The sequence below is a fragment of the Pleurodeles waltl genome, chromosome 3_1 (genome assembly GCF_031143425.1).
Source record: "Pleurodeles waltl isolate 20211129_DDA chromosome 3_1, aPleWal1.hap1.20221129, whole genome shotgun sequence".
In the NCBI taxonomy this organism is placed as follows: Eukaryota; Metazoa; Chordata; class Amphibia; order Caudata; family Salamandridae; genus Pleurodeles; species Pleurodeles waltl.
Window position 1 is genome coordinate 1,433,444,835 of NC_090440.1, and position 27,045 is coordinate 1,433,471,879.

The following is a 27,045-nucleotide window of genomic DNA, read 5'->3' on the forward strand; positions in this document are numbered from 1 at the left end:
ACCGGACCAATACCCTGGACTTTCCTCTACCGTCACCTCATTCCATTGCACGTTTCATTCAATTATTTGCCCTACAATAAACCCTTGAACACAACTTGACTAATAGTATTTTATGTGTTGAAAATGTGCATTTAGGGGAACAGTCATATCTGGTGCAAATGATATGGACACTGTGATAGCATACAATGTGTAGTAATCACATCAGGACACTGTTGTCATATCACTAACATCTGTAAAATGACACGCCATAGGTGACAGTAAGTTGAGATGCAAAGGAAGCAAATGCCATCATGCCACAGGCACACAGATGTAATCAATATTCAGAGCAATGATCAGTTCCACTGTCTCACCTATGTGTCATTGGATGTATTGACGTATAACTGATGTTCTGTTGTCTACATCATCACCCTCATCCTCTGCCTCCTCATCCTCACTGTCCTCAGGGTCCACTATTGCCACAGGGGCATCTCTAGTCTCCTCCTCCTGCAGAAAAGGCACATGCCTTCTGAGGGCCAGGTTGTGCAACATGCAGCATGCCACTACTATCTGGCAGGCCTTCCGGGTGAGTAGCACAGGGATTCACCTGTCATATGGAGGCACCTGAACCTGGCCTTCAGGAGGCCGAAGCTCCTTTCAATTATTGTTCTGGTTCGCCCATGTGCCTCATTATAACGGTTCTCAGCCCCTGTCATGGCATTCCTCACAGGGGTTAGGAGCCACGAAAGGTTTGGGTAGCCGGAGTCACCTGCCTCTGTAGTTGGCCAATCACATTTGGGATGCTGCTATTCCTCAGGACAAAACATCATGCACCGACCCAGGATACTTGGCAGTGATGTGGGAGATGTACTGGTTAGCCAGGCACACCATTTGCACATTCAGTGAGTGGAAACTCTTCAGATTCCTTAACACCTGTTCATTCTGGCAGGGGGGCTAACGCAATATGTGTACAGTCAATTTCCCCAATAATATTGGGGATATGGCCCATTGCATAAAATCCTGACTTAACAGTGGCCAAATCTTCCATCTGGGGGAAAACATTGTAGCTACACATGTGCTTCACCAGGGCAGGCAAAACCCTTGCCAGCACGATTAAGAACATTGGCTGTGACATTCGTGCTGCCAAGCCCACTGTCACTTGGAAAGAACCAGTAGCCAGGAAATGGAGCACTGATAGAACCTGCACAAGTGGCGGGATCCGAGTGGGATGACCGATGGCTGATATCAGGTCAGATTCCAATTGGGCACACAGCTCGGTGATTGTGGCCCTGTCCAGTCTATGGGTGTGTATTATGTGCCTGTCCTCCAGCGTAGCCAAATCCATAAGGGAACTGGATATGGGGGTTTGTCTCCCCCTCCTATTCATCCACAGCGGTAGGTATCTAAGGGACACAAGAGTGAGTAGGCTGTCACAATTTGAACAATTGAACCACCACCTCAGTGTACATACAGCATCAATGTGATGGGGCAGTGGGAGTGGCAATGTATGTGCTAGTTTAGGCAATGACGCAGTTATGGTTTATATGATCGTTGTCTACCACCATGAAATGGCGGCCGCCTGTCCTGTATCTTGGGACAGGCGGAAGTGAGGTAACTCCGCCAACGTTAGGAGTTGTGGCGGACGGCAGTCTTCCACCGCTGTGCAATTCCTCATTGGCTAATATGGGGCTCTATGGAGTACAGTGGCCAATGAGGATCTTTGCCGGTGATGACGGTACACACCGCCGCGGATGTGCCTGCCAATTTATATCCAAATCCTCACTTGTTTCCTGACTTTCCACAGTACCACACCTACACTGTGTGTGCTGCTGTGTCCTGTGCCAATGGTGATGGAAACAGGATTGGTTGGCCATATGTGTGACAGGCTGGATTGTATGGCTAATGGTGCCCTCCTGTCGTGTTTCCTCTGCAGGTCAGCGCCCATAAGAAGAAGGGATTGTGGCGCGCCATTGCCAAGGACGTGCGGAACCTGGGGGTCTACAGCAGGTGGAGCACCCACTGCTGGAAATGGTGGGAGAACCTGAGATGCTGGGCACGGAAGACCGCGGAGGCCCACCTGGGGATGGCCTCCCAACGAGGAAGGGATGCCCGTTGGAACCTGACCCCCATGATGGCCCGCATACTGACGGTGGCCTACCAAGAACTGGATGTGCACTTGAGGACATCACAGCAGCCACAAGCGGGTGAGTACAGTGGGCATTACTACAATAATTGGTAGGTGGCATGGGATCCGTGTGCTGCATGTGAGTTAGTGGGTGCCCCTTAATCCCAGGTCAGACATTGCAGCGTGATCCAGCTCAAGGGTTATGGGTGTTTGGTAAATGCAGGTAACCTAGATTGTTTGCATTCCATGTCAGTCAGGGCTTTGTGGGTCCCAGGAGGGGTGGTGTTTGGCCCTCATCTTGCTGTGGCATCTACCCAAATCAATGGCTGTGCAGGGCATAGTGCTCAATCCTGATCCCTCTGTGTGACGGTGCTGTGTATGCCAACTGTGGTGTTGATGCTGTAATTGACCCAGTGTTCCCTTTCTCTCTCTCCCCCCTTTTTTACTTCTGTAAGCCTGTCTATGTGTGCATTAGCATCATATGGCAGAGGAGCAGGGGCACCCGAGATAGAGGGAGCTGCATCCCACAGTACCTAGGAGGCAGAGTCCACTGACGCAGAGGGAACCAGTGGGACGGAGGGCGAGGGGAACACCACGGCGGAGACAGGAGGTGACAACGCTGACTCAGATACCTCCTCTGATGAAAGCTCCCTGGTGGTGGTGGACACCGCTGTGACCACCCCAGCTGCAGGTACTGCCGCCACCCCCGTACCAGCACTGCCCTCCCAGTAGCCCCTCAGCGAGTTGCCCGTGCCCATTCACCCAGGAGGGTGGGCATCTCCTTTGCCCCAGGCACCTGAGGACCTGCCACAGTGAGCCCTGCTTCCCTGAGTGAGGAGGCTATTGACCTCCTGAGATCCATCTGTGTAGGGCAGTCAACCTTTGTGAATGCCATCCAGGGGCTGGCATGGCATCCCAAATGCAACAATCCAGTGCATTGGCAGCCCAACAGAAATCGATTCAGCCTCTGGCCTCCTCCCTGATGGCAGCCATTGTCCCTGTTCCTATCGTACCCCCTCCAACTACCACTTTCCAGGCCCAGTCTCCTGAACCCCAACCCATGCACACATACTGATGAGCATGCACACAAGACAACACACAGGAGTGGCACAATCAAACACAGGCACCACACTTCAGCCCACAAGCACTCACGCAAACACAAGAGAGTTGCAGACACAACCACATCCACTACCTCCACTGTCTCCCCCTCCTCCTCCTTTTCCACCTCCCTCACAGTCACGTCCACACTCACACCTGCATGCACGGCTTCAACATCCACCACCAGCATCACCACACCAGGCAGCACACACACCTCACTTGCAGACACCTCAACAACCTCTATCCATGCCACCCCTGTGTCCTCTCCCACCCTGTCTGTTTCCCCCTCCTAAAGGACACACATGGAGGCACTCAGACACCCAACAGCCATCCACCTCACATCAGCACCTTCCCCATGCACCTGCACCCACGTCCAGCAGACATACACCTCCAACAACCACTCCCTCAACCTCTACTCCCATCCCTCCTCCCTCATCCTGCCCCACCGTCCCTAAAAAACGTTTCCTTGCCCATTTTGACCTCTTCCCACCCCCTCCACCCACCCGTCCTGCCTGTAAGGGCAGGGTCCCAATGACCCAGCCCAGCACCTCAGCCAAACAGTCCACAGGGACAGTGGCGGCACCTCCTAGTTGTGGAGACAAGACAATGAAGGATCCAACTTCACCAGCAGGGAAGGGGAAGGATCCCACTCCACCAGCCAGAAAGGGGAAGGATCCCATACCGATGGCCAGGAAGTGGAAGGATCCTACTCCACCAGCCAGGAAGGGGAAGGATCCCACTCCAACCGCCAGGAAGGGAAGGATCCCACTCCTACAACTAGGACAGGGAAGGAGCCCTCATCTCCTGCCATGAAAGTGAAGAAACCCTCACCTCCAGCTGCCACACAGCAGCCCTCACCACCAACGGAGGCTGCCCAGGAGGCACCTGCCACAGCTGTGACACAGCAGCCCTCACCTCCAACGGAGGCTGCCCAGGAGGCACCTTCCACAGCTGAGACACAGCAGCCCTCACCTCCAACGGAGGCTGGCAGGGTATCACCACCACCACCAGTGGTCATGGAACCCTCACCTCCAGCTGAGACGTGCAGCCCTCACCTCTAGGAGCGGACATGTAGGCCACCCTACAGGGGCTGCTGTGCAAAGAGCCCCCTCCAGAAGCAGTGGACGAGTTCCCCACCACAGAGACTGTGACCTTGCACTCCCCAGCATTGGGATATGGGCATGGAACCCCCCTCCAGAACCAGTAGGCAAGTTCCCTGCCTCAGAGACTGAGACCTTGCACTCCCCAGCATTGGGAAATGGGTATGGAGCCCCCTCCAGAACCAGTGGGCAAGTTCCCCACCTCAGAGTCTGTGACCTTGTACTCACTAGCAGTGGGAAATGGGCATGGAGCCCCCTCCAGAAACAGTGGGCAAGTTCCTGACTTCGGCTGAGGTGCCCTCCCACCCCAATACCCCCTGAGTGCCTGCCCACTTCAATAATGATGACCCTGCACAGTTCTGTGAGGATGTCGTCAGGAAACAAGTTGGGCCTTAGACTGTGCCTTGTGGCCATGTGAGCCCTAGGTACTTTGGACAGGCCATTTGTCCTTTGTGGACAATTGTACATATCTGATTCATGTGGTGGCTTTTGCCTTTCTAATACATTTTCAATACTTCTGAACTCTAATCCTTGTTTAATTATGCCTTGTGTCGTGTACCATTCTTTTTCCTCTGCAACTGGTTGTGTGCATGGTATGTGTGTGTGTCTGGTGTGAGTTGTGTGTGTGTCACTCTCCTGTTCCTCCCTCCCTCCCTTGTGTGCTAGGCGGCAGTACTCACTGTCTTCGTCTTTGTCAGTGTTGATGTTCTAGGTGGAGCATGGCGTAGAAGAGCACCGGGAAGACCTTCAGTTCTGGTTCCATGGTGGCATTGTTCTTCTCTGTGTCTCGGATGGTGAGTCTTTGGTGTTTCTGCCAGTCTTTTGATGGTGTTAGTACCTCCCCGGAAATCGTGGTGGATTGCAAGGTCATGCATGGTGTGCGGTACCTTGTCTTCCGCCTGGCTGTTGATGGCTGCCACCGTGGTGAGTAGTGTTAACGCCCTGGAGGATGGTGTGGTACATTAGCTGTCTATGGGAGTTATCACCACCAATGTCATAATTTGGTGGTAATTACTGCCAGCCTGTTGGTGGTATTTACGCCACTTTATCACTCACCGCCAGTGTAATAATGACCATCATATTGTTAAATTGTGATTTCAGAGACCCCAAACTCCAAATCTCTATCTGTTCCTAATGGGAAATTACACTTGAAAGATATTTCAAGGCTAGCCCCATGTTAACCTATTGGAGAGATAGGCCTTGCAATAGTGAACACCAAACCTAGCAGTATTTCACTATCAGAACATGTAAAACATACCAGTACATATCCTATCTTTCAAATACACTGTACCCTGCCCTATGGGGCTGCCTTGTGCCTACCTTAGGGGTAACTGGCATGCAATAAAAGGGATGATTGGGGCCTGACAAGTGGGTGCACTTACCAGGTCGAAATGGCAGTTTAAAACTGTCTACACAGACACTGCAGTGGCGGGTCTTAGACATGTTTACAAGGCTATTCATTTGGGTGGCACAATAAGTGCTGCAGGCCTACTAGTAGCATTTAATTCACTGGCCCTAGGCGCACATGGTGCTTTAGACTTGGTACTTATCAGTAAATCAAATACGCCAATCACAGATATACCAATCACCAATACAATTTACACAGGAGTACTTGCACTTTAGCACTGCTCAGCAGTGGTAAAGCATCCCAGAGTCCTAAAGCCAGCAGAAATGAAATTCAGCACAGGATAAAAACAGGAGGTCAGAAGCAAAAAAACAGGGAAAACTCTGTAGAAAGGGCGACTTCCAACAGCCTTAAATTAAAGGAATGCACTTAACTGGCTGCAAAGCAGCAAAGAAAGAGGAAGCTGTATGGCTGTAAGAAAGGTTATATAGGGCTTGGGCTCTGTGGGAGGACATGTGACTAGGGTGTGGTCATGGGAAATATAATGTCTTTATAAAGTATTACTTGATTGGCTGATGAAAAAATAAAGAGTAAAGAAAGAGAAGCATAATCTGAACCTCTGGTCCTGAGATAGCAAAATGAGAGGAGACATCTCTGTGTGGACACTGAAGGGAGACTTGGAGAGGCAGCAAATGGACTTAGAAGAAGATGAAGTGAAAATAGTGTGCATTAGAGTGCATTGACATAGGGTGTTGCAGAGTTTAGTGGTGTGGGGTGCAGTGACATTGAATTCAGCTTCATACAGTGCAGTGTTGAATGCATTGGTGTAGATTAGAGTGGTGCATAGTAGAATGCAGTGGTGCAGAGTGGAGTGGCGCAGATTGGAGTGGCACAGAGCAGGGTGGCACAGATTAAAGTTGAGTGGCGTAGAATGTAGTGGTGTAGAGTGGTGCAGAAGGGAGTGGTACAGAGTTCAATGATGCAGTGGGCAGTTGCGCAGAGTAAAGTCGAGTGGCATATAGTACAGTGGCATACTGTGCAAAATAGAGTTGAGTGGCATAGAGTGCAGTGGTGTCAACTAGTGCAGAGTAAAGAAGCAGAGTGGAGTATAGCTCAGTGGCACAGGGTGCAGTGGCATAGAGTAGAGTAGCATAGAGTGGAGTAGTGCAGTGAAGAGTGGTGTAGAGTTCAGTGGCAGAGAGTGCAGTGTTGCAGAGTAGAGTGTCAGAGTGCACTCCGTAGAATCTACAAGTGGATCCCGACGGAAACCAAAAAAACGGTGACCCAGGCCCTCGTCAGTAGCAGACTAGACTACGGCAACGCACTCTACACAGGCATCCCAGCAAAAGACATCCAACGACTCCAACGCATCCAGAATGCATCCGCCCGTCTGATCCTCGACATACCCCGCCGATGCCACTTCTCCCACCACCTGAAGGACCTCCACTGGCTCCCCGTGGACAAGAGGATCACCTTTAAACTTCTCACCCACGCGCACAAAGCACTACACAACGCCGGACCCGCCTACCTGAACAACAGACTCAACTTCTACGCCCCCTCCCGCCAACTCCACTCTGCCAACCTCTCCCTCGCCATCGTTCCCCGAATTCAACGCAAGACCGCCGGCGGCAGATCCTTCTCCTACCTCCCCGCCAAGACCTGGAACTCACTCCCGACCTCCCTGCGCCAGACCCAGGACCACCTCACCTTCAGGAGACTCCTCAAGACATGGCTCTTCGACCGATAGCAGCTGACCGCCCCCCCCCCCCCCCCCCAGCGCCTTGAAACCCTAACGGGTACATAGTGCGCTTTATAAATTTAATGATTGATTGATTGATTGAGTGAAGAGTGGACCAGAGTGGCATAGAGAGCAGTGGTGCAGAGTACAGTGATACAGAGTAGACTGCAGTGGTGTGGAGCGCAGTGACATAGAGCGCGGTTGTTGGGAGTGCATTGGCGTAGAGTGCAGTGGTTAACAGTAGAGTTGTGTAGAGCACAGTGGCATAGAGTAAAACAGTGCAGAGTGGCGTAGAGTACATTGTTTCAGAGTAGACTGAAGTGGCATAAAGTGGAAGGCACAGTACAGTTGCTTAGAGCGGCATAGAGTGTAACGGTGCAGAGTGCAGTGGCATAGAGTGCAGTGGTGCAGACTAGATTACAATGATGTACAGTGGATTGGCGTACAGTGCAGGGGCATAGAGTTGAGTGTTACAGGGTAAAGCGCATTGGCATAGAGTGCAATTGCATAGAGTGCAGTGTTGCAGAGTGTTGTAGAATACAGCAGTGTAGAGTGGAGTTGTGCAAGGTAGATTGTTGTGGCCTAGACTGCAGTGGTGAAGAGTGCAGTGGCAAAAGTGCAGTCGTGTAGAGTAGAGTGGGGAGAGTGCATTGGCATAGAGTGGTACAGGGTAGAAGAGAAGGGCATAGCATGAAGTGGCGTAGAGTGGAGTGGTGCAGAGTGCAGTTGCATGAAGTTCTATAAAACGGAGTGGTGCAGAGAAGAGTGCAGTGGTGTGAAGTGATGAAGAGTAGAGTGTCGTGGCATAGAGTGAAGTATTCATGGTGTGGTAGCACACTGCCATTACAGACAACACATTTTCAATTGGAATTACCATTACATTTGCACAGACCTACATTTTTACTTACAAATCTATACAGTACACAGATGAAAATGTGTACAAATTGCATCACGTAGGGTAATGATTTGTTTTGATTGTATTAAAGTATTTGCTTCCAACACACTTTAGAAATAACAAAAATGTGCTTCATTTGCTAGTTCTGATATATTCTGAAATACTTAAACAGTTCATTTAAATGTTGTTGTGTACTATAAAGAAACTCTTTCCTACCCCAAGTATCCATTAAGATTGTCACATAAATCCTCTCACTTTGAAGTCAGAGAAACAACCCCCATCTGAAGATAGCAAATGACATTTGACCTCAGTCTTTGAAACCCCAGCAAATGTGACAAGATAAGAACAAGATTTGCAGGCCTGTTTACAGAAAGGGAGAACTCGGAAGAATACTGTAAATAAGGTTTTGGAAAGGGAGGGACCAAACACAAGCTTGACAGCCTAAAACAAATAAAGCCAGCAAATGGAAAGCAAGAAAAGTGAGTTACAAACCAGAAAGCCAATGGCAAGCAGCAGACACAGTCCATTCCTAGGTCAATTTTCCGAATGTCCCTAAGATGTTTTTAGCTGCACTGCCTGGGAGACTTCAACCTAAAACATCACACTGTGTGAGAAGGGGTGGGGTCTTGTGCTGAGAAGCACTTAAGAGGAACTTATGTCCCCCACACTGCCGCAAGTTCTCCCCTCTGCAAAAGAAAACATAAGCTTGCTGAGGCTGTTGCCGACGTCCGGGGGGGGGGGGGTCTTCACAGACTTAAGTGGATGCCAGCTGTTTAAAGCTTCCAAAAAAAAGCTGAAACCTGCTGTTTACCATGTTTTTGAGTTTTTTTCCCTGCCACCATGAGCTATGGACTCCTCACCGGGTGACTGTGTAAAGGGAGTCGATATTGTGTGACACGCAGGGGTACTGTGTGAGTTGGCTCATCTATACATGCTAACATTTCTAAACTATGGAGAGGGTGATTTTGAAAAGCACTCAGCAGAATGTGTTGTCCCCATTGGTTTGCATTGGGACCGAGGCACATTTAGGTGGGAGACACCTAGATAAGACTGGAATCATGCTTGTTAGCATGTATGTTACTACCTATGTCAATGTAATTTACCTACATCATACAGCAGCATGGCTGAACATTAGAAAAAAAGCACCATGACATGGGCAGCAATTTTTTTCTGGTGGGACAAAAGGCAAAGCAGGATGGGAGGGGTTCACGTTACAATAAGGGATGGGGGCGGTCACGCAAAATCAACAAGGAAGAGAAGAGTGAGAGTGTGGCAAGCAGAAATAATGAGGGGGTCAAGTAAGAACAGATCGGGATGAAAGGTTGGGAGGCTGGGGCCAAACAATAGCAGCTTGTATGGTAGGATGGGAAGGGATTACGCAATAAGGGACAGGACGGTGGAAGAGGGTCAAGCAACAATAACACAGAGCTGGACTGGGTGGGCAAGCAACAAAAACATAGGGCAGGGGGCCGCATGTATAGACAGAACATACATTTTGGCTGTAAGCACCAGGAAGTTTATGAACATTGATATGTTATTGTAACAGAGATTCTAGTCTACTCAATGAAATACAAAAATAAGTAAATACAAACACAGGGAAGCTGAATCCTACTGGCAGTCAGTGGGGTAATGTTCATTTTATTTTTGTTACACAGTAGTTCATGAGTTTCTGTGCTCCAAGACTTTGGGAGGGCTGCAGTGCCCAATGGGAATGCAGCAACTGGCACACCCTGGGCGACCCAACCCCATTGGAAAAGAAACACAATAGGCTGAGTGGAGATTATGGATGTGGGTATGTTTCTAATTTACAACATATTGTCTGGCATTATATTGTCATTGACTCAGCATGGGCATGAATAGATCACAATAGGTTTGTATGTAGCGCTTCATGTGCCATATTTGTCATTTGTAGGTGTTGTAAATGACAGTTGTTATGCAACAAATTCTTTACTATCTTGTCTCCAATATAAAAATACAACTAGTGAAAAAATAAGCACATACAATAGAAAACCTATTAAGTACATAAATGACAACATAATAATAATAATACATTTTTAAATGAAAATTTGTATACTCAAGTGGCACTGCTTTGAATGTAAAGAAGCATTTGGATAAACATTATTTGTACTCGTAACTCTTGTGTAGGAAGCGTGCACTACAGGGATTTCTCCAACAATGAGCCAGGTGGGTTTGGCTGATGCCACCCAAGCAGCTAAAGTAGGTAAACCCCTGGTTTTGTATACTAAAAAGCACCATTCACACAAGACATATTCCCAGGTCCTGAGTGCAAAATGTGCAGTGCATTCTCTGAAATCAGGCAGCGGTTTATGCACCTGTTTTCTATGACTGTATGTCACATACAAATCTCTGTAGTAGGCACACTGACCCACAGGGTTGTTTTCTCTACGATGAGCCCTCCCCACTCATATTTTCAAGCATGTGATTTGAGCAAAGCTCAATTTCTGAGAGAATATCTATCAAAGTAAATAAAACATAAATTCATCTGAAAGTATATATTCCATAAAAATGTGAGAGGGGTTTAAGCACCAATGAGGCCAGAAGGTTGGGAATGTGTCAAGCAACAATGAGGGACGGAAGGGTCGGGATCCAGCAACAACAAAACAGTATGGGACATGCGGGTTGGAGGGAATCAAGCAACAACAACACAGACAGGATGGGAGGGTGAGAAGAGGTCAAGCAGCAACATTATCATGCAGGATGGGATGGTAGAAGGTAGTCAAACAACATTAACATGAAGTGGGCCAGAACGGGTCAGGGAACAACAATATGGAGCGGGACAAGAAGGTGTGAGGGGATTAAGCAACAACAACATTGAACAGGAGGGATCATCCACCCACACGAAGCAACAAACAACAAAGGATGGGGCAAGCAACAAACAACACAGGAAGATGGGGGCAAGGCAAACAACAAACAATGCAGGATGGGGAGGAAGCAACAAACAATGTGGGATGGGGCAAGCAGCAAGGCAGAACAAGCCAGACAACAAAAACATAAAAAGCGGGCAAGCAACAAACAACGCAGCAAGGGTGGAATAAACAAACAGCGTGGGAGAGTAAGTAGCAAACATTGGGGGATGGGGTGCAAGCAACCAACAACGTGGGAAAGGGCAAGCAACAAACAGTGCAAGATAGCGACAAGCAACAAACAACTTGGTATGGACAAGGCACAAACAACGTGTGATGGGGCAAACTAGAAACAGTGCAGGATGGAAGGGCAAGAAAAAACACAAAGTGGAGCAGGAGGGCGGGGAGGGGCAAGCAACAACACAGAGTGGGAAGGGAAGGTGTATTAGGGCAAGCACCAACACAGAGTGGGATGTTCACGCATCAACACAGAGCGGGACAAGAGGGTGGGTGGGTTGAAGCAACAACACAGACTGGGGTGGGACACGCAAAACAAAGCACAGCGGATGTGAGCATTCACCAACATGGAAAACAGTGGAGGGTGTGTGGGGGCAAGCCCAAACACAGAGAATAATAAAGGTTTGGCGGGGGTAAACAATAACACAGAGGAGGCAAGCAACAACACACAGTGAGTGGGGGCAAGCAACAACACAGTCGGGTACAAAAGCACACGGGTAAAAGAGGGTAACATGGAGGGGGAGGAAAGCACTTGAGGAACACAGTCTGCAAATACATGCTCTCTTACAGAGTGATTCAACTAAAAGAAAAAAGTAGCTCTGAAAGTGTGAGCAGTGGAAGGACACAAGTTCTTGGGTTAGACCAATGGAGAGGAACAAACACAGGAAGTGAAGCAGGCAGACTCTGACCAGAGATAATCAAGGAAATAAGAGTGAAGATGAAACCAACAAATGGTAAGAAATGGGTACACTCAAAGCCCAGTGTAAGCTAACAAAATGTCTCACAAGTTACAGGGCATGCACTGTCTCAAGAGAGACCTAAATAGAACCCAAATAAACCTCCAAGTTAGACAGACAGTAAAGCTTCAAAACAAAAAACTAAATTCAGGATCATCAGAGAACTAAGCAACCCCGCCAGGATTACAAAAAACTCCTGCTGCTACTCAACAACCTTGAGAATATCTCCTTCAAACATAGCTAAAATTCAAGCAGCTTTTTAGCCGAGACCAGAGATGATGACATTCATTGTGCTACAAGAACTCAACAGGAGCTAAACAAGCTCATATCATTTAAGACTAGGAATCTGGGGTTGCTCCTAAATTTGGCTGAAAGAATTAAAGCCTCCAACTAACCAGCAGATGATTGTACTGCAGCCTGGTTAAAACATTTCCTGCTGTGGGATACCACACATCCTGTTACTGCATAATTTCTATATTATAGTTCTAGCTAAATTGAAAGACACAGTCATCACCACATTCCATCAAAGCATCCCTCTATTTCCAATCTTTATTCTTTCATCAGAATTAATGTTTAAGCAAGTGGTAACAAAAACCTAGAGCAGCATAGCATTCTTCTTGGTCACTACTCTACATCTGAACCAATAAAAATAATGGATAGGATGTACCATTCATTTTACATTCAAGGTGACCTGTGGAAGACCACAGGGTGTGTCCCTCTCACTACCACTGCTGAAAGTAAAAAAAAAAAAAAAAAAAAAAAACAAGTACTGACAAAGCCAAATGTTTGGTGCTGGATATCTTTTTGCTAGCATTTTGCTTTGTCAATGCTTTTGTGAATGTTATTGTGTTATTGTTGGGAGAGCATCAGGGCTCTCTCTACTAGTATATTTTGTCTCTAAAACCACACATTGCTATACTGACTTCCAGGGGTGCAACTAGACCCAAATTTGGAGGGTGGGGGGTTAGAAGGGCGAGTCAGTATGAGAGCACACATTGCCAATATGGCTGGATTTAATGTGTTTAAAGTAAACATGCAAAAGCATTTTTATGCGTCTGTATTTGCGTGCTTTAGCACATTACAGCCAGATCTATTGGCTTTGCAAAAATGTCCATTCAGTCACTAAGCACTGCTGGAGCTTCAAGAGTATTCACCACACATGCAAGGATCAGCTATCTGCAAGATGGTTGATACTGAGGGAGTTTTCTGCATGTGTGCATGTCTGACACACAGAAAAGTAAGCACTGAAGCCTCATTGGAAAGGTATCTTCTATTACCAAAAGCAATTAAAGACACATAATAAACAAAAACATCCATGGAACAAGAAAACATTTATGGGGATCTCCCAATAAACACAAACGTGCTCACACAGACATCATGAAGTAAACTTAAATGAACCCTAATAAAAGTGTGACACGTGTACTAGAATAAAGAAAATTATATGAGACGTTTTATATGAATGTCACAAAATGAGGAGGTTCACAAAGAGCTCAACACCTGAGTTGGTGGATTGGGAGGGATAAAAGGCCAAAACTAATCTTTTTTTCTGAGTTTTTGCATTTCCTGCCACCATGAACCTGGTCATAGAAGTCATACAAGTCCTGTTCTTGCTACTGCTCCTGCACCAAGACGGATATCAACCCCATTGTCGCCAGAGTCGAAGGTAAGCCTCTGTATAACCTGTCATCCTCGGAATTGTCGGTGTACATCAGCACTGGACAAGTGCATGTTTATCAAATACTTGCAAGCAATAGTTCAACGATGTCCAATGCATATGTCTGTAATGTCGTACTTAGGAAAACGTTTAAAAACACACCTCGATACATCAGAAACACTCACCAGTCTGGTACTATTTGCCATCATGGCAATGGACACCTACACAAAAAGTCACAATAATCCCACCTTGAAGTGTGTCCATAGAGGGATGTTCAATAATTTTCCTTAAACTATCATATCACACATATAAACAGTATACCCAATAGGAAATACATAGATCCATGCTAATGTAGCAATTGTACTACAAGATGCTACAAGTGGGTGTACACATGTCTCTTTGGTTTGTGCAATTCATGACAAACATTAGATTTTATTTAACTTTAAAGTGTCAGGTTCCCTGTGTAACGCATATCTGTATATCATAGACACATCATGTTAAAGTAAACACATGTGCATTCTCCAGTCAAAAACAGAAACACATATACATTTGTTGAAAGTGTCCAGTAACATGATGAATGCTTGCACCAAGAGAGGCGCCCTGGGGAATGGGAGTTGGGAGTTACTCGTTTATGTTTTTAAAGGAGGTGTCGCATGGGGAGGTTGCAGAAATTTTTGACACGCAAATTGGGTGGTGGGCGGTGGGTCTGGCCAGGAGGGGAGCTCAGGACCTATCATGGATATGCTACACTGACAGAATATACTATATTTACATGGAATATTAGAGGAATGGGGTTACCTAACAAAAGACATAGGGTCCTGTCCTACTTAAAAAGACGGGGCATACACGTGGCCCTATTACAAGAAACTCACCTAGTGACCACTGAGATTGATAAACTAAGGAGGAGGTGGAGGGGGCAGATTTTTGCCACCAAATACTCTGCATTCGCCAGGGGGCCCTGGTGTGGGTCAGAGCTGGGGTCCCATTTGAGGCCACTTCGACGGACATTGACCAGGAGGGCAGGTTCGTGACGGTTGGGGGGAAGCTACATGGGGTACCGATAGCACTGACCAGTGTATATGCCCCTAACCAGGATCAGATCCCCTTTATGCAACGTCTATCGGGTCATATCACACGTAGACAAGGGGAGGAATTAATGATTGGAAGGGATTTTAACAGCACACTGGACACTGACCTAGATCGTTCTACCCCGCCGCTGGTGGGTGCCCAGACACACAAAATAGCTAAGAATCTGAGAGAGTGGGTGGAGGCTTGGGAACTGGTGGATGTCTGGCGCAGTCAACACCCCCAGGATAGGGATTACTCCTTTTACTCCTACCTCCACCGTGTACACACCAGGATAGATAGGATAGTCTGCACCACCACAATTGCGCAAGAGGTGACACGCTCAGAATACTTGGGGTGCACCCTCTCTGACCATAGCCCCCTCATGCTTAATTGGAGAGTGACCAGGGATAGACCACCAATTCCAATATGGAGGCTGTCCCCTACAGCACTAGATGACCAGGCGTATAGAGAAATGCTACGATCCCATCTGGCGATTCAGATCACCATTAACAAAGGTACGGCGTCCGCACGGCACGTGGAGTGGGAGGCTCTAAAGGTAGCGACCAGGGGTTTCTGTCTGTCACAAACAATTGGAATCAGACGCTCATTTGAGCGGGAACTGAACGAGCTAGAGAAGGTTATACATAAAGGAGAAACAGGGAGGAGTGAAGAGGCAACTGAACGGGAAAGATTCATTGAGGCTAAGAGGAACTACTCACAGGTTGAGAAGCAGCTGAGATGCATAGTACACAGAGACATTGGGCCTCAGTGCAGGCTGAGGAGGGCAGATCGGGTAGGAAGTTGGCCTGGCTGGGGAGACCAAGACGAGGGAAGAAACCCACTGTGGGGGTTAGAGATATGAAGGGGGTACATAGATATCAACCGGGGACAATAGACAATGCCTTCAGAGAATATTACACCTTTCTCTACAGGAGCCCAGAGGCGCTTGAACAAGAAGCACTTGACACCTACCTGCGCCCAGTGCCCCTAAATAGGCTGAACCAGAGGGGGAGGGAGGACCTGGGAGGACCGGTGACCCTGGGGATGTACAAGAAGCTATTGCGCAATTGGCATCAGGGAAGACCCCGGGTACGGACGGACTCCCAATGGCCTTTTATAAGAAATACTCGACCTTGCTGGTGCCCCGGTTGGTGGAACTGTACAGAGAGGCATTCCAGAGGGGCTGGTTGCCGGACACGATGAGGGAGGCATTGGTGATCCCCCTTCCCAAGACAGACTCAGACGATGTGTCAGTGACTGATTTTCGCCCACTATCAATGCTGAATAATGACTTCAAAATTCTCCGCAAACTTATGGCCAACGACTGTTACCACACATATCCAGTCTGATCCATGAAGACCAGAATGGATTTGTGCCTGCCCGCAATACCTCACTAAACCTTAGACGCCTATTCGCCATCCTGCATATGCCGCGTGGAGAAAGACCAACTGAGGGGACGCTTCTGGCTATTGACTTTGAGAAAGCTTTCGACTCGGTTGGATGGGATTATTTGAGGGCTGTAATGCGTCGGATGGAGCTGGGGGAGGACTGGGTGAGATCGGTAGACCTATTATATGAAGCCCCACTGGCTAGAGTTAGGACAGGCAGGATGATATTGGGAACGTACCCTATACATAGGGGCACCAGTCAGGGATGCCCACTCTCCCCATTGTTATTTGCACTGGCAATAGAGCCACTGGCGGCGTGGCTAAGAATGGAAGGCAAGGGAAGGGGGATTGAATGGGGACAGGACAAACACATTGTATCCCTCTACGCTGACGATATCCTAATCTGTCTAAGAGATGGTAACTCTGGACTGCCGTGGGCACTTGAAAACCTGGAATGTTTTAGCAGACTGTCCGGTCTGCGCCTTAACAGAAGTAAGACCTCCGTATTTCCGCTGATGGCGGGTGGTTCACGCCCCCAGAACTGCCCAGAAGACATGGTGTGGGCACGGCACACCTTCAAATACCTGGGCCTACAAGTGTTCCACGAACTCAAGGACCTAAGGAAAGGTTATGTGGGAAGGGCACTTAGATCGCCTCCGTGGGGTTCTGGAGATCTCTTAAACTATCCATAATGGCCAGAGTGGTATTGTCCAAGATGGTTATGTTGCCGCTCCTCCTCTACTACTTCACTAACCTGCCAGTATCACTCCAGCGGTCATGGTTCAGGGAACTGAACAGCCTTCTCAGAGACCTCATATGGGATGGAGGATGAAGGCGTACAGCACTCGCAATTATGTGTAGACCGACCAGTGAGGGGGTCTGGGAGTTCCGGACTTTGAGTTTTACTACCTGGCTTGCCAGTTACAGTGGATCTCCAGATGGTGCTCGGGGGAGGGCCGGATGGACAGGTGCAATGGCGGAGGCGAGATAGGGATACATCGGATTATAGTGCAAATGATTGACAGACGAGTGGAGGCGCAGGAAGAGACCATTATGATCAAGGTAGCCCTGGCGTGCTGGATACGATGCCTGTGACGTGTGGGGGGCGGGTACCCCTATTCGGCTGCACTGCCTCTGGGAGTTATGACCCAGGGCACCAAGGAAGGAGCCCTCCTTGGTTCTGGACTGGGGGTATGGGCCAAAGCCGAAGTGGTAAACATTGGGGACCTCTTCAATAATGGGACATTAAGAACTTTCACGGAAATGGTAGAACAAAAGGGGATTCCATCCGGTCAATTTCTGCTACACCATCACCTGTTGCACCACATAAAGACACATTGGGACACAATTAACGCCGAACCCCCTGCACAGCGAGTCCTACACCTCCTGCTGACATCGGGGACCGACCGACACCTGGTATCCGGGTTGTATAAGACACAGTGTGAAGCCACGCTAGACCCACTACAGACATTGAGGGAGAGATGGGAAAAGACACCATAGAAAGACTTAATGGAGGCCGAGTGGAGGAAGGCCCTGGCACATCAACGGGTGGTCTCACGAAACACCAGACTGCGATACATACAATACAATTATATACATAGAACATACCTCACCCGGCATAGGCTGAACCTAATCTATGAAGGTGAACCCCGAGGTTGCCCTAGATGCCACGAGGTAGACGCGTTCCTGGACCATATGATTTGGCGCTGCACTGGGCTCCAACTGGGCTGGAGGGCAGCACTGATTGATCTGGAGGGTCTGCTGGGTGTTGCTTTGGAGCCAACTCACTCTATGTGCCTTTTGGGCCTGCACAATGGGAATACCACTCAGAAAGGTGGGCAGACGATTCTAAAGCTTATCTTGTTCAGAAGGCAAATCACGTCGGGATGGAAGCTGTCGAGACCCCCACTTGTAGAGGATTGGAGGCGGGATGTAATTAAATGGGCGAAGGCTGAGTTACAGGTGCTGAGCAGCGAGGAGGCTCGAGGGATACAGGTAGAACCCCTGGCCCCCGCATGGGAGGAAATGCTGATCAGATGGGAAGGTAGGGAATGGGAAGAGAGGCCAAAGGTAGGAGGACCGGGCCAGACACAGACCGAGAGAAAGGAGAGGAACCGGAATAGGCGAAGCACACCGAGCCATAGCATGGAGGGACACAGCTGTCCGCACCTTCCTCTTGAAGCAATCACAGATAAGGTAAAGGAAGGAGGGGGGCAGACTCAGAGAATAGTAGGGGACATGGATTCCCCTGGGTAAACAGAAGTACGGAGTTGCCCCGTCCCAGTCCCAGGGAACCCCCCCACAGACGAGTAGCAATGAGGGAGACACATCGGGGGTGGTGGCCCCCTCCAGTGCCGGATCTACACCGCACCCCTTAACAAAGTAGTGGTCACTAGTTGCACCCCTCCACAACACACCACTAGTTGATAGTTGGCATAGTTAAGAAGAACCAGGTTGACGGGACACAAAGACAGGTTGTTATTAAGCATAATACATGAACATATGGAGACACCGAGTTTGGAAAACACATAGGAGAGTTCTTGCAAACCAAACATGCAGGGAACACATGTGAGAATATAAATAAACCGTCGGAACTCGTGAATAGAACGGGGAATGCATGGTCACCTATGAATGTAATGATGCTGATGTAAGTAATTAATGGAAATGTATGTGCAATCCAAGTTGAAAATGTTAATAAACAAAGATTTAAAAAAAAAAATGAATGCTTGCACCAAAATTAACATGTCCATCACAAATGTGCAACACTAATGTATGCATTCCAAAAATAACTACAAAATAAAACCTGTGCTTGTCATTGTCACAAATGAGAGTAGGTACATGGCACACACATTAGCAGAGATAACATCATCAGAGTAAACAATTAGTAACAATCCAAAAAAAAGCAAATCCAAGGCTATTGTCAAATACTTTTTTTTAAATGAAAATGAGGTAAGTCTTTCAAAATTAAAAGTGCTATAGTAGTGTTACAATGAAGGGTCAAAGCCCAAATAACCCAAGGCTGGGTTGCATGTCTAGAACATTCCTCCTATTCACACTGCTAAAATCAACCTCCTCTGGAAGGAGTATATATTGGGCAGAGAGCAGGCACCTCAATGATCTTACTTGGGTGTGGGTGTCTTTTGGTTTGGGAGGGGTGGGTTTGGGTTTGGGTATGGGTTTGGACGGCATGGGTTGAGTTGGGATGTGGAGGGGGGGTTTGGGTGTGGAAGTGATGGGTTGACGTGTGGAAGAGGTAGCAAGACGTTTGGGAGGGATAGATTTACGTTTAGGAGGGGTGGTTTGGGATGTGGAAGGGGTGAGTTGGGTTGTAGAAGGGGTGACAAGATGTTTGAGAAGGTTTGGGAAATGAGAGGGATCAGGACCAGATTGTAGTCACTCAGGAGGCCAGACCCTGGAATGACCTCTGTAGGCCAGACATAGCATTTTGAATGCCATCCAGGTAAGCTAGCATCTATGTCATCTGCCCACAAACCTCTATCGTGGCGTTTTTTTGAATACCCGGTTCAAGGAGCTTGCTCGCGTGCAGCATCCTGGCACGCGTGTAGAACGCGAGTGCATACACCTTTCTCCAGACGTATTCACTGACCAAGGTGTCCATTTAAGAATATGAGGCTTCTATAGCTGGAGAATTAAAGGCATTGTTGTCTCCATTTGTCCTGATGAGGCCCAAAAGGGATGGGGCCGAAACGCATAGACAATTGGGTTATTATTGCGAGCTTGTAAGAAAAATTTATTGAATCACCAAGGACCGTACCACACATTCTCTTACATAGAAGGAAATGTCTACAGAGTGTGAGATATGTGTTTCACAGAGTACAATCATCACCGATATGTGGATTTTTGTTTAATAGGAGGATATAATCACATTGTTTGTAAATTTTGGAGAGCAATGATATTGTCATTCAGGATTTTGTCAATATATGTTTGTAAGTTTTAGCTGTTTGGGAATGAGGATGTTTGTTTTCAATGTTTTCTCGTCCTTTTTCTAACAATAATTAATAAATGTTGAAATTAACTTTCATTACCAAGGGTGGATTTATAACCCCATTGTAGATGAATTAATTTGATAATTTTTTCCTACTAGCTGACCAAACTCATTTTTGTTGCTCACAAGCCCCTATATGGCATTCAGTAGTATAGTCTGGTCTACAAAGCTAGCCTGCAAAAGGTCAGTAGACTCCTCACTGAACGCAGCCTAAGAGACAGGGGTAGGGGAAGTGCCTGCAACAAAGGTGGAGCTACCCCTTTTGGGGGGTGGCTACGGCCAACTAGGGGGGAGCAAGAAGGTAGGTGGAGATGGAAACATGGGTGTTGGACAATGATGCAGGTGGAACTGTCGCATTAGGATCTGCGACCACTAGGGAGCGGTCTTCTCTGGAGGCCTTCGAAGATGATATAGAGTCACTGGTGACTTCCGTGCCAGTTCCCTCATACCGTGTGGGCTTCATGACAACATGCTACTGTCTACGTGAACTGACTTGAATCTTGCTGTTGAAACATATTTCTAACATATTTCAGATAAGGATTGATGTCATTATACACGTCTCCAGTCCTTTTGGAGTAGATGCTCACGATCATATTGTCATTGTACCAACTTACTAATTTAAAGTTTTAAACACCAACTGTATTATAAGTGCTTACTATGCCATTTCAGCAGTAATAGGGCCTACATTACCTACTCTAATTTCTGATGGAGCATTACACCTGACATAGTCCTCAAATGGGACATGCTTAGTACAAATTTTCCTCATAACATAGAGAAAATGAAGGTATCTCTTTTTTCACATGCAGACATGTGTCTGCTCACAACAGTACTTGGCTTGTGATGAACAATCTAGTGACAACATTTAGCACAAAACAATACATCAAACACAGCATCAGACACCGTCTGACAAACGTACACCTCCAGAAATCCTCTTCTGCGTTGGATGTGTGTCAACCTTCATGTTGATGGCAAATGATACTGCTGTAAATTGAAAAGGTTAAACAAAAAGGATAGCTATATACTATAACTCACCCCCTTGATTCTGCTGTTGGCTCCTCAACTGTCTATCAAGCTCTGGGTAGGCCACCATAAGGATGCAGGCCATTGGGGGGGGGGGGGGGGGCTCAGGGTACAATGCACACACTTGCCTCGTTTGGAGGCCTGGCAGAGCTGGACTTGGCTGACTTTCTGGTCCAGCGTCAGAGGTCCTCCAACCACTTATGGGCTTCCCAGGTCCGCACTTTCTCTGCAATGGCCTTTCAAATGTCCCACATTTGAAGGTCGGTGACCTGTATGGTAAGGGAAAAATACAACAGAAAGAGGTTTTAAGAAATTACATTTGTCTGTAATGATGTGACACAATTGTGTTGCATCTCGCACATGCATTCTAAAAAAACAGTTAGTAAAGATTATTTTCAAACATTTAAAGGTTCCTAGGAAATACTAATTTTCAGTGATCTGTTGATTACCCTCAACACTTTCTATCTCCTCATGTAACCAATCCAGGCCACAAACAACATCTAGGCAAGGGCTAGGAGGAAACCTTCCCTGCAGTGAGAGCCACTCCTGATTAATCCAAATCATTGTGAGACACTACAGGTCAAACAGCCTGTACATTATTTGCATATAATCACATGCACAACAACATTGGCTTCATGCCTAGGCTTCTAAGAGCCAGCTACTATGGTTTGTACCACATGCAGTGACTAAGGGCAGTATGGAAGAGTTGCCATGTGCCAGTGAGAGCACGGTGTTGGGCGATGTATTAACAAGTGCGTGTAGTAATGGGACATACCTGTATGGATGATTGTGATTCTGTGTCATTTAGTCTTGCAGCATAGGAAATACTTTTTCCCCATAGGTGGCACCATGTCATGTTTGAAACATACAGATCCTCAATTCAAATTATAGGATGTAATTTTATTTGACAGAAGGAGGAACAAATTACTTTGACAAACATTTCCTCATCAAATATGTCTCTGCTCATCTGGGTTCCCATACTGCTCGCTGTACAGGGACAGGACCTCCCTGATGAGGATCTCCAACTCCTCAGGGGAGAAGGCAGGGACCCTGCCACCTGCTTTTTAGCAGCTAAAGTCGAGGAGGTGTGTTGGCAGCAGTGTTAGGAGGAAAGTGAGCTTTTCTCCAGACACCTGTGTACAAGTTCTTGCTTCAATAATCAGACACATCAACAGCTTTATCCAGTTTCCAAGAGCTCAGGATTTGGGCAATGTGAAGTGGTCATTTTGTGATTTGGGTGGCCTACTATATGCTGTTGGAGCAATTAATGGCACACATATTGCCTTGGTGCCACCACATGCCAGGGAACAGGTTTACTGCAATCGGAAGAGCTTCCATTCCATTAATGTGCAAGTTGTTTGCTCACCGAATTTATACATCTCAAGTGTCTGTGCCCGCTTTCCTGGGTCAACACATGATTAATTTTTACTACAGAACAGCACCATGCTCCTGCAAATGTCACAACCTGGACCTGGGAGGGCCTGGCTTTTTGGTAAGTACAATATAATTTGAGGATCATTTGCTTTAATCCTAGTTTAGGAATGTACAATGGATTGATATGATTTTAATCTATCAGTTTATTGCTTCCATGTAGGAGACTCAGTGTATCCTAACTGACCATGTTTGTTTGCACTGCTGAGGAGTCCAACAATGCCAGGGAAAGTCCACTTCAATGAGGCCAATGGAAGACCATGGAGGCCAGTGGAGTGGGTTTTTAAGCTCCTGAAGGCCAGATTTCGGTGTCTAGATAAGACTGGTGGAGCCCTCCTCTACTCACCCGATAAGGTGTGCAAAATCAGTTGCCTGCTGCATGCTGCACAACACGGCCCTGCGATGGACGTTCCAAATAATCGCAGAGCATGGCGACCCTGAAAAGCCACTGGGTGAGGATGTCAAATGCCCAATGAAGATAACAGTGGTGAAGAGGAAGGAGTTGACCTGTGTCAAGATGTAATTGACCACTTCTTCCACTGAGTGTAAGAGTACCCTTATATATTGTAACATTCAATGTCAGAACAACTTGTGATATACTGAACATATCAGTCTGTGATGGTAATTTGGTAGGAATCACTCTGCATTGACCACTGTGTTTGTTGACATAGATTATCTTTGCTTGTGCTAAGTATATGTGTCCTTTTCAACCTCTCATTTAAGTAAAATTTAATATGTGAGATCATTAATTTTCCCTTGTTATTCTTTTTAAGGATCCTTCGCCATGTTACCTTCATTTGGATGTTTCAAAGTTGTGACATTTGAAGTGATATGTTGCTGTTGGAAAGTACAGAGGGAATGTAGGTTGATCCTGGGACACACATCCACTTTGGATGGACAGATGTTGTAAAGGGACAACTTGCACTGTGATTGAATAGAAGTTCTTGAGATTGCCTCTAACCTGTTTGTGCTGCTTAACGTGCTCTAACCACATGTATATGTCAAGCCAAGGTATACTGGTCTACCTTCACATTGGCTCAATTTGTGTTCAGTGTAGGAAGCTGTTGATGTGCATCCTCATAGTTGAAATAACTGTTTTTTAGCACACCACTGAATGGTGGTTATGGCATTGGACCAGATACTGCCACAGTGTCGTGAAACGATCACAGGGCCTCAATATTTGTACTGCCATGATGTAGACTGTTGGTGTTATTGATGTATAATTCCTATTGTGAGGGCAGGATGTCTGGCTCCAGCAGAGGTCATGAATCAATAATAGTTTACCTATTTAGTGTTTTTTATAAAATATTCTAAAATGTTCAATGTTTCTTCCATGGTATCAAGGAATGCCTGATCCTGGTCTAGAGTGGAGGTGTCTTTGGTTGCAGATGGTGGTCCACTGGCCCTGTGTGTTGGTCCTAATATGAATCACAAAAAAATACATTAATGTTCTGTATTGTATGTCAAATGTGTCTTCAGCTACAAATGAAGCAATCTAAAATAATATAAAATTAATGAGAGGTTAAGGCTTTCTGTGATTTTATTTTTACTTTTTATTCATGCAGGTTAACACAGTAGAGAGGAGATTTGAGCGCTGAGCCATTTCAAGGCCTAGCAGCCTCAAAAACAAACTATGGTACAACTTGTTAGATTAAATGGCATTGATCAACATAAGAACACTGCAAAGTAAATTGTGTAGCATACTTATAATCAGCATTGCGCAAGACATAATTGGAAACCTTTTAATATATAAACTATGAATAATGCAAGCAAGTAGATCAATTCAGTGGAACAACAAGTATGTGACAACATACTGGATCAACACAGCATAAGAAAATTCAATATATACCATGAAATAGTGACAGACAACTACATGAAGCTTAGAGTTATGTGCATATGTCGAAGGAACAGGAGGTTGGGCAACATCACATTGCACTATTCTTTTGCAGAGACAAAAGCAGGGCATCATGGTAGTTGTAGTCATTTGTAAACACTATTGTCAATACTTGTGAAAAAGTGAGTAAGACATGTCTATATATGCGTATAGTGGAAATGAACACACATTTTCTATATGTACACACATGTGTACAGTGTGAATAGGTTAAGGCAAGCACTATACCTTCATGGGCATATGGATGGAGTTTGGAATCTATTTTTGAAGGACAACAACCTACATTGAGATACAGCAAAGGACTAGGCAAATGCAAGAGGCAATCGAGGGAGAACAACCCACAGTCTTACAATACATATTGTTCATTGCTAAATAGATAGAAAAAACCACGATGCTACTGATTTGGATAATATTTGGAACATGAAGTTTCAGTATATATGTTCTGATAGTTGTCTAGAAACATTCTGAACAGCTAAGTTAAGGGCAAGGATTCCATTTGTGATTAGTGAGACATACATTGGTATAACTTACCAGTCTCCATGCCCCCAGGGATTCCTGTCAAGCCTTCGGGATGTTGGATCTGGAAGACCTTCTCCTCCAAGGAAAAGAGTTATAATAGGGGGCTGAGAGAACCACCACCAGTCCTCTGGGCCTCCAGGTCACAGACTGTCCATCTTCCTAATTTCCTTCTGTGTGCGCAGATTCTTAGATACAGCATTCACTCTGTTTACTATTCTGTCCCACATTTGCCTTTTCTGAGATATGGTAGTATTTTGTACTTGTGCTCCAAACAGTTGTGGCTCTACTCTGATAATTACATCCACCATGACTGTCACTTTTGCCTCTGGAAAACGTGGGTTTCTCCTCGCTGCCATAGTGATCAGAAAAAGTGTACTAGTGTCCCTAAAGTGATTTGAAAAATAATGAAAAAAAAATATAATTTAAGTGGGAGAATAGAAAAAATTAAATAACCTGCCTTTTCAGTAGCAAGGTCGTCCTCAGAATAGTAGTCAGCATTGGGATGGCAAAGGATCTTTGTATGAAATGGAGTGCGTTTTATAGTGTGATTTGCAGTTGTTCGCAATTGTCCAATATACATCAGATATTGGCTGCTAACATCAATTCAATAGCCGCAGCCATAGTACAATGCTGCATGGGTCCCGTGATGGGCATCCGCCATCATGTGATCACTGCTGGTACACCACCAGCTGGACTGTGTTATCTAAATATGGTTGGTGCAATGCTGCCATCACAACAGTGGTAGAGTGCTACTTGCCAGCACTGGAGTCCACTGCATCGGCTACGGGATACGGCTAGCGCAACGGAGTATACTCCATCGATGCGGACAGCGGTTGTACAGCCATAGATCTAAGTATTGCAGTAGGAACACTGTCAGCTTGACAGAGTACTTGGGACCACCACTGCATCAGATTGGCGGTAATACCGTCAAGATACATATCAGACCCTTCGTCACTACTCTACATCTTCTTCCTTAGTTGATGTAATATATATTTTTTTTAAAGTTAAGAGTTGAAAATACTCCCAAAATTCACCTTCACCAATCCTTGTGAATACTTACACTCTTTTGATAGTTTCCCATAAGCATTATTCTGTATTCCCCATGATGTCAATTGAGTAGATCAAATGCACTTTATTGTGGTATGTAGGCATTGTAAAGGGGTCCCATCCTGATTATTTTGCCTCTCATTTATGGTTCAGTTTTGTCTATGAGCATATGCACTATGGGTTAGATTAAATGTGATATATAACATAAATATTTATGTAGTTCTAAACAATGAAATTATTTTTTTAATAGTGATGCACCTCCTTTGTACCCATCAGGGTGGAACAGAGATCATGGTCCAGATGTTCAGTACCCTCTTTACTGAGGTATTTTCTATGATATAAAATAGTATACATAGGGTTGACAAATCTTTTTTCAGTCTTTGGCACTACAGTCCTTTCTTGAAATAGCTCAGTGCTACTCTGACGGGAAAGCACTAATAATGCAAATTACTACTATAAAGTCAGTTTCCTTTGAGAGTTGCAGGTTAAATATCTTTCCCAAAAATACAGGTACCTGCCATGGGCAAATTTGCACTCAGTCACATTTTATTTTTCTCCGAATTAAAGAGTGTTGGCTTAATGATGTCAAAATTTCAATGTCTCTGTATGCTGCACCAGAAATTAATTATGGTAAATATTGCTGTTAGCCATGTCTATGCTAGAGCAAAAGCTGTGTAAAAATTAGCTTACATTTTGTTATGGTGAGCATTAACAGCGCAAGACACACTGCTGCAGGATTAGATTGAGTGAAATGAGGATAACCAGACAGAGACCTGGGCATAGACCCATGGATGTGGGAAGGTGTGAGCATGTTTGTGAACCCACTACCCCCTCATACTGTAGCTCCAGCTAGTTGGCACCAGCTGCACCACTAGCCAGTAAGGAGCTCATGCTCCTCCACCTGAA